The sequence below is a fragment of the Anomalospiza imberbis genome, chromosome 24, assembly GCF_031753505.1.
Source record: "Anomalospiza imberbis isolate Cuckoo-Finch-1a 21T00152 chromosome 24, ASM3175350v1, whole genome shotgun sequence".
Lineage (NCBI taxonomy): Eukaryota > Metazoa > Chordata > Aves > Passeriformes > Viduidae > Anomalospiza > Anomalospiza imberbis.
The window spans coordinates 495,805-509,113 of record NC_089704.1 but is presented as its reverse complement, the minus strand read 5'-3'; the positions used below and the strand labels follow the sequence as shown (position 1 = coordinate 509,113).

General features: G+C 42.5%; 1 long non-coding RNA gene across 1 annotated transcript in view; it reads right to left on the bottom strand.

Annotated features, from left to right (window-relative positions):
* Positions 1 to 3,045: 3,045 nt before the first annotated feature.
* The window catches only part of LOC137461994 (uncharacterized), a 31,992-nt gene continuing 21,728 nt past the window's right edge, over positions 3,046 to 13,309 (bottom strand). Inside the window, exon 3 of the long non-coding RNA XR_010993555.1 lies at positions 3,046 to 3,108. This is a non-coding gene — a long non-coding RNA (uncharacterized lncRNA). The remainder of the gene's footprint in view (positions 3,109 to 13,309) is intronic.

Genomic DNA, 13,309 nt, shown 5'->3' with positions numbered 1-13,309 from the left:
TCTGAATATTTTGCTTAAAATATAAATAAATAAGGGGAGAATGTTTATCCCTCCCCCTTCTCAAACTTTCTGGTTTTTGTCAGTTCTTCGTGTTGCTAATTTTCTAGAAAACTTTAATGGCTCTTGGGGATGCCAGGAAATGCTGTACCAGCACAGAGCCCTGATATCCAGCTCTGCCAAACAGGAAAGGACACATCTGAACTGCTTCAGCCCTTGCCAGTTATAGGTTGCTGCTGTGTTTCCACAGGGCTTGTCTGCCCTTTCCATGGGTCTGAAGGTCACTTGGTCCTCATCACCCCATCAGCAAGTTAGCCAGGGCATCCAGGAAAAAAACTTCTCCAGGGGACAACAGGAAGGGATATGATCAGGTGGCAGTTCCTCCATGTCTGATTTCTTGGTTTCAACTTTTAAAAACTGTTGCATATATATTTGTTGGCAAGGGTACCAATTTTTTTTTTATCATGAGTGAGGATTTTTGATCCAGGTGGTTTTCTTTTTCTGCTGTATTTTTTTTCCACTGAGGAAGAAGGTGAGGGAAACTGAAAGGGATTTTGCCTAGCTTGGAATTGTTGGGGTTTTGCAGGTAGCTTTTTTGCCTGGAAATGGCAATGGCAAGATGCCTCTACTGAGAGAAGCCCTAGAGAGCAGCTCTGTGCTAGCTGGTACAAAATTTGGTTCTGGTTTACATCAGCTGGCCTGGCTGTACTTTGAGATGTTGATGTGAGATAACTGTCTTTCCTTCCTTTAGTTCATGTTCTTCTTCTTTTAAATATTTTTCTTGGAGTGAAATGATAAATATTTAAGAAGTCAGTTGCATTTGGAGACTTCTTCTGAGCTTTGTATGTTTGTTCTGAGAAGATGCTGATGCCAAACAATACTAGACTTTGTTTACAAAATAAACTGGGACCACAAGGAAGACATGTGCAAGATGTGTTTCTGTTCCTGAAAGCTGCTTCGGACTTCTGTAGCACCTTTCCTCCCAGTGTTTCAGGGCACAGCACAAGCATTAGCCAGGGCTCATGCCAGATTTGGGAGATGAGTGAGGCAATTCCGGTCACCCTTCAGAGGATGAGTCTTGGGGATATGGATAACCCAGGGAGAAAGGCAAGTCCTTTCTGGAGCAGGGTTGTGGCAGCTTGTGCTAGGGAGTGGTGAATTTGGGCTGGGGCTCTGAGATAATCTCTGCAGAGACACGAGCTGGCTTATCAGAACCCTTACAGTGGTTTTGCCATCAAGAAAAAAGCATGAGCATAAAAATATGGCTATTTTCATTACCTTCAGTTTTGAGCTAATCTTCATTCCTGCTGGAAAAGCAAGTAATTCAGTTAGGATTGGCATATCAAGTGTGAAATCTTACCTCTCTTGAAGCCACCAGGCACATTGCTGTTGACAATTGAAGTCATACTCTTTCCCAAAAGTAGATATTAATGATAAGACCAAGAGATTTCATCCAAGTAACTTCAGTAGCAAATTTGGCATGTTTGAGAGGACTCTGCGGGAGGAGAGATAAAAGTTCTATTCATTTACCAATATTCCAACTCATGTTTTCAGAGAATAAATATATCTTTTCCTGGCAATGGGTATATTGACTCTGTCTGGCTCATTGCTCAGCTGGTCACTGTGCGGTGATAGGTTGTGCTCCATTCCCCAGTGCTTTGTTTTCAGACATCTCAACTCATAGTCATCAGATACAGTAGATTCTTTTTTCCTGCCATATTTTATAGCTAGATTATTTGTTTTTAAATATGAGAATCCCCTGACTCATGCAGGACAAACCCAACAGCATATCTATATTTTTAAAGCTGATCATCCTTTGGAAAGGAAAGGGTGCAGTGTTCACAAAATGAGAGCTCTCAGTCTGTGACTGGTTTTTGTACCTCCTACACCCAGGGACTGAGCCATGAGTTCTTGTCACTGGTAAAGCCACAGCTTGTTGCTGTTGCATGACATTTTCTAAAAGCAGCGATAAACAGGAAGATAGCTAAACAATGGGCATGTCAGGTGTGATGGTAGTGTGTGCCTTGTGTGTGGTTAGAAACAGAGTTCAGGAACTCTGAGATGGTGTTCAGGATTAAAAACTCCTGGTGGGGAAGACTACCCAAGGTAAAACAGCTGCCAAATTTGAAAGCATCATTGGTACAGACCCATTCGCTGGGCACATTTCTGTATACACACAGAGCTTTTTGAATTTAAGTGACTTCTGGACTCACAAAGATAAGCATTCAGAGTAACTGAGATCAGATTTTTAATGAACCATTCATTTAGACTATATAGCAAAAAAAAATTACCCTCCTCTGAATTAGTTCGGCTGAAATAGTCACTGAATACTCTAAAGACTTGCAAAAAACAGTCTAAATTTGCAATATTCTGTAGCCTTTACCCCAAGAATTTTTCCACCCTTTAAAAATTATTACTATTCTGTCAGCCCTGTGGAGAACATTGTGTTTGATCATATAAGGCAATGAGAAAGATTAGAAATGTAACTGAATAAATTGATTTTTAAAGCCTTGAACCTCAGTGTTTACAAAATATTCTTAGTGTACACTCAGTCTCTGGGACTGTGCATACGTAAAGTTCAGCTGTGTAGAAATACAAGCAGAGCAGAATATTACTTTCTCTTCCAGCCTGTCTCTTTGACAGTCAAATCCACCCAGACGGGTGTCCAGGCTGCTGAATGGAATTCTTCCAGTTATTGGGCTTCTCCTTGCATGCAATTATGATGCTGTGTTTGGGACAGAGTAAAACTGCTCTTTTGACTGCTTGCTTTTTATCCTTCCTTCATAGTCTCACAAATGCTCCTGGAGCTATTCTGCCATGCAGCATCTGTGAAATGAAGTGACTCGCTGGGTCAATCACAGGCAGTTTCTCCCAGCGCAAACTTCAGGGAGCGCATTCCAGCTGGTGACCTTGGTGCACAGGGAAGTGGGAATGTGTTACAACTTGTTCACACAATCTCTCTCCTTGAGCCACTTGTGCCGTATTTGCCTGGTGGCTGCAGACCTGCAGTGCCATTGGTATAACCTGGGACAGAACCCCCCCTGCCCCGCTGCACCAGTTTTCTAGGCAGTTGCAGGCACTGGCGGGGGTGGAGAACTGGCACAGCTTGCTCTGGTAATGAGAGCAGAAATTGAGAGGAGTTAGGGAAGCAGGGCCCTGCAAGGATTAACACTTGTGCACCTCTGTGACTTGCTAAACAAGTGCTCAAAATCTCTGTTTAGTAACTTGACTCTTGGGTATTTTTTCTGCGGAGAGCTGACATAGGGTTTGGGAAGTAGGTGTGAATTAGGACACACTGGTGCTACACCCAGTGAGGAAAGCACTGAGAAAGAATACGAATGTAAAGCATCGTGTGCTGAGTAAAGATACTGGGTGGAAGGAAATCCAGCAAGGCCCCGGAATGCATCTGGAAAAGGATATCCAAGGCACTGTGGGATGGAGATCAGATGTGCAGGGTAGACCAGCCCCTGCCTTGTTTTTACAGAGACTGATTCAGTACTGCTGCTCCCCACCATATTTTGTGCAAATTCTGTTGTGTAATAATTTGTATATTTATGAGTGTGTGTGGCCAGAGCTGCCTAGTCCCATTCTTGTCTCTCCTGGAATTGCCAGGAGTGAGTGAATGTAGCAGATTGGAGCAGGCCTGAGGTTTAGCTACACAAGTTGGACAAGTATACTGTAAGAAGTGCACTGAATCTTGCATTTTTAACCTTAGATTTTCTCCACCTCTAATAGAGAGTGGCTTAACCCCTGATGCAGGAGCTGTGACATCAGTTGTTGAAATGATGATTATTGTGGCATTTCCTTATAACTGAGTGTTGGACATGGCTTGGCTTCAAGTTGGACTGCTGTAACCCTGAGCAAGTGGGGTGAAGTCTAGAGGCTCTTTAGTTTGGAAAGATTATAAGAAGTTGCAGGATGACTTTGATGGGGGCCTGAAAACATCATGGGAAGGAATCTGAGAGTGAACTGCTGAGATGGGGAGAGCTTAAAACAAAATGACGGCTGTCAGGGTTGGAACTGGGATGAGATCTGAGCTCTGCCTTCCCAGTCACACCCACTGAGTTACATTCCTGCAAGAAGGGCAAGTGGAAGGAGAAGTGAGGGGCTGCAAAGAGCAGGTGCCAGAAAGGGCCTCTGGTTCCTGCTGGCAGATGCAGAGCTGCACTCTGGAGCTGGGACAGACGTATGGCATTTGAGGAGCCTCCGGGAGAGCCTGACAGAGCTGTCAAGTGGGAACTTTTCACACACGATGCAGGTGCTTGGCGGGCTCTGGCTTATGGAAACTTGGATGTGGATGGCTTTCCTCCTCACATGCACTTTAGACATAGCCAGATCCAAGAGAGTTTTTTGGGGGGAGGAACTAGTGAAATGCATAACAAAGGTAAAAAAGCTGTTCTGTCAAGAGGGCTCACAAGCAAGCAGGACAGAGCCAGACCTCATTATTTTGCTGTGTCCCACATTTATCTTCCATTTATTCCTTTTCTGAACTGGAACATTTCATCTGATCATCATGTAAACCTGATGTGATGAGCTCACCCCTGCACTGTGGTGTTTGGGTTGGTTAATCAGCATGGGGAAATCAGTGAAACTTTTGGTGAAATCTTCGGTGAAATCCTCTTCTACCTTAGAACTCAAGTGCTGAGGCAGCTCTTCTGCTGTTCTGTTGTTGTTTCAGGGAACTGATCCCACATATAAGGAAAGAGGGGTGATTATTTTTCAAGCTTTTGGTTTTTGTTTTTGTTTTTGTTTTTCTTGTTAACATATCTACTTGTGAAGTTCAGTTATGAGTAGAACTTCCCAGCAGTCACAGTAAGAAAAGCCACAACTGAACCAAGTTCTTTTATTTGGCTGTGAGCTTTCCAAAAGCTCAGGGTGGTTACTTACATCAAATGCACAAACTGAGAATTCGTGTCTTTATAGACTTCCAGCTAAGAGCAGGATTTTTATTTTCCTACACTGAGCTCGGAGCTGGGGGAAGCCCAAGTTGATCCTGACTTTGTACAGCTGTATAATTAAAATCAGCAGCAGTTGCTGCCATAAGATACTGGTGCTAAACAGGAATTAATGTTGCATATTTATCCAGAGGATGAAAATATCTACAAATATCTATAAATATACTCAGTTATTATTAGAAGAAGTATTTAAATCTTCTAGCGCTTGGGTGTCCCAGATATCAGCTGATGGAAGGGAAACCTCCTCTTGCAAATGAGTTGCTGGGTAATTTTTCACCACAAGTTTTACTGCTTCAGGGCAGTTTTCATGGGCAGGCCACTCATTTCAGCTCAACTATTCATCTCATCTTTCACAAAACTTATTTCACAAGTCTAAATATTTGTGGCAACTTGCCCATGTTGTGTGACCTTTGCGCAATGACAGAAAAGCTCTGGAAGGCTGCTAATGTTTTAGGGCACATTCTTTAAAAAAACCAATCTAGCACTCTATCAATGGTTATTTTCATATTTTATTATTTTTTTAGGAAAACTACATTTGTTAACCCAAAATACTGGGTGGTGATTTGTTTAAGCAAATAAATGATACTGTAGGAATTTAATAATCTTACATTGAAGTGAGTATCACCTACTCTCAGCTCTCAAAGACTCCCTCTACCTGGCTTTGGGCCTCACTAAAGTTAACATAGAGCTATAAAGCTGAAGCCTTTAGAACAGCTCAAAACTCAGTGCTTACCTTCACAAAATTTATAGCAAAAACCTACTGAATTACTTAGTAATGATCTAAAACTTCACCCTGCCTTTTGCTGAGAGTCAATTTGTAATATTGCTGCAGTAAAAAACAGAATTCATACTTATTTTTAAGGGCAGGCTGGACCTCAACACATAATTCTTTTAGACTTGTATAGACATTATTTCACTTACAGTACTGCATAAAAACCTTTATCTGTAGATTAAAAAAAGGTTAAGGCTGCAAAGTTTAACCCGAATGAATGGACTAGAAGAGAGTAGATAGAAAGCTCAGGATATGAATGCTGAATGTAACAGTTCTGCAGTTTCAGGGTGATATTGAGCTGGAGAGCTTGGCAGATACCAGGACTACAATGCTGGGAAAATCGCTCGTGTTCTGGATATTGGTATTAGGCACCCTGAAAGCCTGGAATCAGAGAGGGAGAAGTCCTGAGCACCAACCTGGACTAAATCGTGAGTTAGTAGAAAAGGTGATAAGAGCCGAGCACAAGAGATGTGGCAAACGCAACAGAAGAGATTACATGTTCTAGCTTTCTGTCCCTACAGGGCACCACAATTCCAGGGTGAGTACAGTTCCCCTGGAGAAGACTTCTGCAGAAATTGAGCTGGAACCAGCAGATTGAGTGTTCCAGACTGTGCAGCCAACAGAGGCTCCTTTGTCCCTTGGACACTGGTCAAGAATCCCAGATGAGGGGAGGAAACATCACAGAGAGCTTCTGGCGCCAGAAGGGACAAGCTTGGGGAAAAGACTGGGAGCTGGAAGGAAGGGAGAACTTGAGGGTGGCTTTGGGCAATGGGTAGGACAGAGGAAGTATGAGAAATAAGCACGGAATTTTGCTAAAAGGTTCCTTGGCTGCTTGGTTGAACTTAGGCTGGAGAGAAATTGGCCTTAGGTCAAGTCTGCAGTGCTTTTATGTGATTGCTCTCCCTCTGAGCATCCCGGAATGACTGCTGGGCTAGGCACTTCAGCCTGTGGGCTGCAAACAAGAAAGGCATAAGAAATGTCCCTTCCAAGGACAGTTCCCCAATATGTCTTTTACATGCCTGTTCAGGAGTTGTGAGTCTTTTTTCTCCCCTTGACTCCTCTCTTAGAAGGTGAATAGGAAGTGCACCCACCTCCCTGTATCTTCAATTTTGTTTAAAAATGCTGCATCATCAGTTGTGGCACCTTTTTGGAGCTCATTTATGGTATGGAAACTCTCTTGGAGCAGAGCCATGTGCTACCAGCCCCTTCAAAATACATGTTGAATAAATATGTAGGTCAGAAAACAGAAAGCACATCCCAATTTATTTAGTAGATGGGAGTTTTGTTGCCTGGTACTCTATCACTGGAGCTGCTGATCAGTTTTTGAAAGTAATATGATAATAGCTTTGTTCTTAGCTCAGAAATTAAGGAATGTCACCAGGTATTGCTTCCCAAAGGGCAGATGCAGGTTATATAGGGATAGAATTCAGGGGAATGACTTTAAGATGGAGGAAGGCACGGTTAGATAAGGAATTAAGAAGAAATTGTTCCCTATGAGGGTACTGAGGCCCTGGCAAAGGGTGCCCAGAGAAGCTGTGGCTGCCCCATCCCTGAAAGAGTCCAAAGCCAGGTTGGACAGGGCTTGGAGCACCCTCTGATAGTGGAAGGTGTCCCTGTCTGTGGCAGGGGGTGGAATGAGATCGTTTCCCATCCAAACCATTCTGGGATTCTATTATTTACTGGCATTAGGAAATAAAAATACCTAGCAGGGGATAAGGATGAGGAGTGCCCTGAGAGAAGATTTGCTAACAAGCAGCTAAGTTTTCAGAATTTCTCCCTGTTCCATAAATTGGCCAAACATAAACCAAAGTGCTTCTCCACAGTTATATCAAACCGAAAAATAAGCCTGAAATCCTACTCCAATTGTTGTCCCCAAGCCTTCATTATGGCCGTATTTTCTTCCTCATCTTCCAGCCCTGAAGGAATTGGCCAGGGAGCTCCTCCTGTCTGTCTGGTTTGTGCTGACTGTCCTCCCCAGTTGTGCTCTCTGTAGCAGCCTCACACAACACTGAGTGAAATTAAAAACATGTCTGGGGCTGACTGAATCGTTCCTCATTAGCTCAGTGGGCAGTAGATTTAGGAGCTAGATTTGCAATGAACACTTATTAGATTGTATGTCTTCTGGGGATAGCTAATTTTTTTCTTATCATCAGATTCCATGACTTAACAGCATAATTAGCTATTAGACATATATATTCCATTCAAGAGCTGCTTTTTATTTTTTTAAGCCTGATTAATCTAGGAGACTTTCTTTTCTCATTTATAGGGGAGTTTTGCACAGTTCTTCTGACAAGTGCAAGACAGCCAGTGGGAATGAGACCTGTAATTAATGTATTGAATGCTCAGTGTGAGCAGAAGGCTCTTGGATGAAGAAGCTCTTCTGGCTCTGTCAGGTGTCTGACAAGAGGACAAACACTGTTAGTCAGATTGGTGGAGTCTGTGATATGGTGGGGTTCACACCCTACAAATTCATTTAATGTAAGGTCGTGAGGACAGGAGGGAAAGTTATGTCTTTCCTTATTCCCCTGAATTTTGAACAGTCACATGCTTGATTCTACACTCTCTCAACAAGAGCTGATTCACTGGCTGTCTAGTAACAAAAATAAATTGAGCCCAGTGTCCTGCCCCTTTTTGTAGGTGTGCATGTGTTGAGGGGGTGATGTGTTAAAAGGGAGTCCAGCTGTCCAGCTGTCCAGCTGTGGGAGCCTGAACTGTGGGAGGTCCAGATTCAGCTGGGGGTGCCATAGACAAATTGTATGAATGCGGTCACGTATCCTCACTGTGCTTTGGCTTGGCATCTATGAAAAGAACTTCACAGATTCTGTGGTAAAATGAGAGCCCCTTGGATGCTGTAGTATTAGGGTGTCTTGTTGGTTTGTCACAAAATGTTAAGGGTGGTGGAAGCCTGGAGTGGGCATGGTTGCCCTTTCAATTAAGTTCTTCTTTTATGTAATGCAACTTGGTTTATTGCTCAGGAAATATCCTCGTTTCTCTGTTCTCTGGCTACAGTGATACCTGCCATTTCTTGCAATTTACTTTGGAGGCGGTTTTCCAACTGCTTCGTGTTCTTGGATCAGATACAATCCCCTTTGATTCCTGTTGTCCTTTTGTCTTTGCTCACTTGGCTCTAAACAATTTGTTCTCTGAACACAGTTCCAGGTTCTCCACTCTCCCATGCTGCAGCAAACCAAACACTGCTTCTGAAGCAATTAGTTAGGAAGCATTGACACACACAAGGGGAATTAAGACTCTTGACTATTAATTTTTTCCCAAGTTTTGTCAAGGATTCTGTACTGCTTTTCCCAAATCTTCCAGTATTAGTTCCAGGACTGAGAGACAGCACACATTATATTTCCAGTTACCTGATAATCCTTCACTGCCTTGTAGTCACAGCAAAAGCCACAACACCAGTGGAGCTGCCTGGCTCCTGCTGAACTCAGCTGGATGGATATCCCAAAAGACAGGTATGTCCAGATAGCCATGTTCTCAGGGCAGATAGAAACCTCACTTACTTGGTCACAAGACACTCGAAACATGGACTGAAGACTGGGGCATTACTGGTAAAGAAGGGTGAAGAGTCTGCAGTTGCCCTGGCTCTTGAATCCGGAGGTGAGGCCTCTGCAAATGGTTTCCTAGTGGAGTCTGCCAGAAAGAAGGAAAGAAATTACTTTCTTGATGTAAAATCTGCTTTTCTACTACCTCTCCTGATCTCCAGGGAAGAGTGGAAGTGGCAAGAAATGGAAAATAATTAAGGTCTGAACAAAAATAATAACTGTTCTGAAGTCTTTGGTGTTATTTTGTCACAGTTTTATTCAGACTGCATCCCTCTCCTATTTTATTGCTATATTCTGTGTCAAAAAGGGACAGCCTCACAAATATATTTGGGATAAAATGCTGTTTTCAGTTGCACTGTGGCACTTTGGTCCTTATTAGCACCTACCTGTCCTGGAAGTGGTTTGCATTCACCCAGCAGCTCTTTCCTTGGCTTTATGACAGATGTTGCACCACTATGTGAGTCTCAGACAAAAAAAAAAAAAAAAAAAAAAAAACTCTAAAAAGAACCCCCAAAACAAACAAACAAAAAAAAAACCCACCCCAAAACAAACAAACGAAGAAAAACACCCCAACAAAACTGACCACAAACAAAAAGACACACAGTCACACACAAAGAGAAGTAACTCTCAAGGCCAGGTTGGATGGGGCTTGGAACAACCTAGCCTAGTGGAAAATGTCCCTGCCCATGGCAGGGGGTGGAACTGAGTTAGCTTTAAGGTCCTTTCCACCCCAAACCATTCTGGAATCCAGTAGAAACTAATCTGATTGCTGAGATGGGGCTGTGAACAGGCTTTGCTCTTCTCTCTTGGATTATGCCAGAATTCACACAGGAGTTGAAGTGCTTCCCCACTCAGGTCAGGGCCTCCTTAGGTCTGTGCAAAACTCTAGCAGATCCCATCCAATAATTATCTACTCTAAGTTGTATTTAGCCTTAACAGCCCAGAAATATTTGGCATTTCTGATCTCTTAATATTGCTGAGAGAGGAGGAAAATTGTTAACCCCGTTTTGTAAATGGCCAAAGCTGCAGAGGTTGGCTGGAATAGAGCAGGGACTGTAATCCCTAATTCTAAATTCTCTATTAAAACCCTAATCCCTGGGCTATCCTTCTGCTTCAGGCAGCATTTAGGATGGATGGTGTATAATTTATCTGAAGTGATGCACCTGCCACTGTTTAAAGCCAGTTATTTTTCTTCTGTCCCTGTGTCAAAGTTGCTTCTTTATTTGCCAAATTCATTTTTTGCTGGAGTGATTAAGAATTGCATCTACTTGCATTTTGTAGGTCTCTGTCAGAGTCCTGTTCAAACAGTTCAACAAATTCCATGTAGGCTCATGGTATCTTGGGACGGATAAAGGTTGATGCCAGGACTGGTTAAAGGGGAAAAATCTGAGCATGTGGTTTCCAGCATTCACTGGCTGATGAGAACCAAAACCTCTCCTCATTTGCCCAAGGATCCTAATATTTTTGGAATAAGTATTTTTTTAGAAAAGGCAGAAAAACACAGATACTTCAGAGAGAATATAGATAGAAAGGAACAGAAGGATGGGGGGAATGTGGAAGTAGGTCAGATGCATTGCAGACAAAAAAAATCATTATGATTAGGAGAGATTAGGGAAGGCAAGAGCAAACAGCATCAAAGGAATCCAATTTATCAAGCTATTTAAACAAGACCGTTCCTTGCAAAGCAAGTTCTCTGTACTGTGCACAGACGTGGAGCAAAATGAGAGGAAGGTGTCCCACACTGTGTGTTTAATTTATTATCTGGTCTTCTCTACATCCAACCATGGAGAACTGAAGAAACCTTTTTTAATTGTCATGAGAACAAACACTGCAGAACAGTTACCCACCTTCCTTGCTTGAGTTCTTTTAGATTTTTTTCATTTTTAAAGCTGTAATTCCCAGTTAGGTGTGTAGGTGAAGGATGCAGCCAGGGTAATGGCAGTGCTTGCTAACAGCTCTCAATCACTGCTGCAGCATCAGGTGCTTTACATGAAATAAGGAGATTCTCACCTCAAAGGTTTCATATAAAAGGCAATTTGTAAGGTCAAAGTTTTTTCATCTGAGGATATTAGAAACTTGGCAATAACAAGTAGATTCTGTTGCTTAATTTTTCAGCAACTAGGAGCCTGGGAGATGTGACCAACATGCTGTGACTTGGTCTCCTTTTCTCCCTTTTTTTTTCTAGTTTTAATGAGCTTATCTGTCCCATGTACCATAACAGCAAGGAAATGGATTTTGATTTGGATGGGATTTGCTTGCCTCATTTGTATCAAGGCAGAAATGAATACTGAAAGCTTTAGTTCTGTAAAACAGAGCATTCTTCTCCTCCAGCATGATGGGTTTTTTTTAATGTACCAAACAGGCCTTAATGTCAAACATAGGCAGTGCCTCTTAATTTGCAAGAGATCCACAGCCTTTCATAAGACAGGCCCTTTGTGGTAGGAATTCTGTTGGAACCGGAGAATCTGGGGCCTGTTTCTGCACAGTACTACTTTTGTTGATGTAGAATAACTACTTTTTCTTTGAGTTCACCAAGCTGGCGAGCTCCTTTCATGTTTTTAACACTGGCTTGGGTCCTCTAGACAAAAAACGCAACCTCGGGGCTCTGTCATGTCAAATGTTTCTTAGCAGGAGCAAGCAGTCTGAGAAATTTAAACAAGATGTGGACTTCTCTTAACAGCGGGTTAAATACTGGCTGAACATCTTCCCAAATATCTGATTGCTGCTGCCAGGGGCTGTGGGCTGGTCTGCAGCCTGAACCAAGCCCTACAGAACTGCTGACTTTAGCCTGAGCATGGAGAAAGTCTGGCATCTTAGAAGCTCTTAATTAACAGCACCTTTTATGCCACTCATTAGTTTCCTGTTCAGGAGGAATTGGGGTATGAAACAAGCTGAAAGTTCCAAGGGGTGGGTGCCTCTTCAGATGAAGTTACAGCTGGGGCATCCTTAGCCTTCTGAGCTGAGATGTCTGTTCTTTCCTGGGGCTTTTGCAGCAATTTGGGGCAATACAAGCCCAGACTTTGGTTAACACTTTTATTGCTGACTGACTGCCACATTGTCACTCTGACAGTGTTGTCTTTCAGGTCCAAGCACTGCCAGAACTCTGCTCTTTGTATGGCAGAAGACTGACTTTTGATGGAAATAACCTGATTCTCCTTTGTTTGGGCAATAAAGTGAGTGTGTGCGAAAAATCTCACCCCAGTCCTGTTTTGTGTCTCTTCCAAAATTTGGCATAAATGTTGAAGCAAGATATTTCTCTTTTCATCATGATGAAACTCCAGATCTTGATGATTTTATGCATGTTGAAGGCTTCCTTCAATTCTTGCTACCACAGCTTTGACTGGTTTAAGTTGGTCTGGAGTTTTGGCCTTCAATAAAATGCTGGTAAATTACATCTGGTAATATTTTAGTCCCTTATTGCTGTGTGATTTTTGCCTGACAATAGCAGGTAACTCAATCTCAGCAGTCTGTGGTCCAGCACCCTGTGAAACCTCAGGTATGGCATTGCAAGGTTTAGCATTTTAAGCACTGCTTTGGAGTGCAGTGTTGGGGATTGATCCAGTCTGATGATCTGTGGGCTTGGAAGGAAAAGGAGAGCAGCAGGGCTTGAAGTACAGCTGCTTCTTATAAATCAGCACACTAGAAACACACTTAAATGATATAGTTGAGAGGAAAAAAGAGAAATTAGGCCTTGCCACAATTGTCTGGATATTTGGACTCTGTTCCTAAATGTGTTACTAACTCCTGTGAAACCCAAAAGTGCTTTCAAACACAGTGTGCTTGAGATTTCCCATTTACAGAAACACTGGCAATGGTGTAAGACTTAATTAATGATGAAGAACACTGCATTGCTTTGAGAGCTGCTGGAAAAAAAAGAGCAAGTCTTCCCATTATTATTAGTATTTTTCCAACTTTAATCTGTCAGATTACATAAATCTAGGCAGATATCTTAAAGCATTGTGTGCAGAGGAAAGCCCTTTAAAGGAACAAATTCCATTTGCCTTTGTCTTGGACTAAAATATCATAATTGT